Raw genomic sequence first — 2,272 nt, forward strand, 5'->3', positions numbered from 1 at the left:
ACACCCCTTCCCTCCTCCCCACATCCCCTTCCTCCTCCCCACACCCCTTCCTCCTCCTCACAACCCCCTCTTCCTCCCCATACCCCTCCTTCCTCTCCCTCCCTCCCTCCTTCCCTCCCTCCCCCCTCCCTCCTTCCCACACCCTGTCAAAAATTCCTTCTACTCACCTACCGTCTAATATTTCAGAATATGTTTTGGAGCTGCCCAATTACTTTATAATCTTTCACTAGGTTCAATTTACTAAATACATTATATGTCCCCACATTACTTTCACCCTCTTGATGAGGTTTGTATACTATTATGTTATCTTCTATCCCTTAAGTAAGTTAAAAATTAAAAAATGGCACCAAAACTCCATTAGATCACCAGGAAGCCTATGGCACTCATGCTATTTGGGTAGAGAAGCTTCTACTAAAAGACTAATATCTCAAGAGAAAAAAGAATGGAGAAAAGGTATTGGCAGTCTCCTTCTGTGTACATCCATCAGCAAAGGCTTCTAGAACCATACACAGTGGCATGGGGTATGCATGCTGGTTTTGAAAACAGAATTGCGCTACATATTGCAAAATCTTTGTTTTGTAAGTTTCTTACATATTTTCCTTTGAATTTGTCATTCGAGATAACAAATTTAGAACATGGATATTAGTAGCTTTCACAATAATTTCTCATAGCAGTCATTAAAGGAATTGGTGTATATTATATTAATATATGCATGCTTATCATGAGAATGTTGCCACTAACTTACACTTGTTCTCAATTACTGAATCACCCATTATGAAGGCTTGTTATTTACAGAATTTGCTTTGATCAGTCGTTATTTAAATATTTGGTACATGATCAATATTATTTTAACAATATTAACTGTGATAAATGAAAATGTAGGTGTGAGAAATTCTGGTTCCAAAAATGATGGATTCTGATTAGTTACTGAGATGTTGTTTTCTTAAAACTTAAACTTGAACAAAAGACATTAGACAAGGATGGTTTTATAAAATGGCTCAGTGCTTGTTTCTAAGGCTGAAACCTGAGTTCTGTCCTCAGGATCCACTTTGTGGAAGGAAAGACTCAACTTTTCAAGTTGTCTTTTGATCTCCGCCTCTTTGCTGCCCCATGGACATAGGGACCTACATGGATACACATAGAAACACACACACATACACACAGAGCACACACACACACTGTAACAAAATAAGTTTAAACAGAAGCAAAGAAGCACTGGGATAGTGAAGAATCACTCCAAAACAAGAGTGGGACCTCACTGAAAGAGAGAGAAGAGAGAGAGAGAGAGACAGAGACAGAGACAGAAAGACAGAGAGACAGAGAGACACAGAGAGAGACACAGAGACAAAGAGAGAGAGAGAGAAAGGTAGTTATTAGCAAAGAAATGGAGAGGAAGAAACTCATTCTGACATTACTGACCATGCTATTGACTCATGACAAATAAGGGTTACACATGATTTATTTTCTCTCACCAATGCTTTCCATTTACTAATTTTGATTTTTCCCCTAAGACATAACATGATTACATCAGAAAGAATGCATTAGGGGTTTGGCAGTTATTATTTACATGAACAAATCTCAGCTATCATCACTCATTTAGTTTGCTACCTACTGTGAGTGCTGTGAATAAAAAGGACAAAGAAATGAAATCTGAAAGGAATCATCTGTTGCCTGTTTGTTAGCCCATGAAAACACAGGACATAGGTTCCTACTCTTATTTTCCAATCCATGAAGCTCTAAGCATAGAAAGCAGGTCTGTTTCTGAGGAGTTGAGATTAGCCTAAACAAGACATGATATCTGGCAAATATCCACTAATCAGTGAGAACATACCGTCTCTGCGTGTGTGTGTGTGTGTGTGTGTGTGTTGTGACTGGCTTACCTCACTCACAATGATATTTTCAAATATCAACCACTTGCCTAAGAATTTCATGAAGTCATTGTTATTACTAGCTGAGCAGTACTCCATTGGGTAAATGTACCACCTTTTCTTATCCATTCCTCTGTTGAGGGACATCTGGATTGTTTCCAGATTCTGGCTATTATAAATAAGGCTGCTATGAACATAGTGGAGCATGTGTCCTTGTTGTATGTTGGAGCAACTTTTGGGTATATGTCCAGGAGTGGTATAGTTGGGTCCTCAAGTAGTATAATGTCCAGTGTGCTGAGGAATGGCCAGACTAATTTCCAGAGTAGTTGTACCAGCTTGCAATTCCCACCAGCAATGGAAGAGCGTTCCTCTTTCTCCACATCATCACTCTCATCTGCTGTCAT

The sequence above is a fragment of the Mus caroli genome, chromosome 3 (assembly GCF_900094665.2).
Source record: "Mus caroli chromosome 3, CAROLI_EIJ_v1.1, whole genome shotgun sequence".
Lineage (NCBI taxonomy): Eukaryota > Metazoa > Chordata > Mammalia > Rodentia > Muridae > Mus > Mus caroli.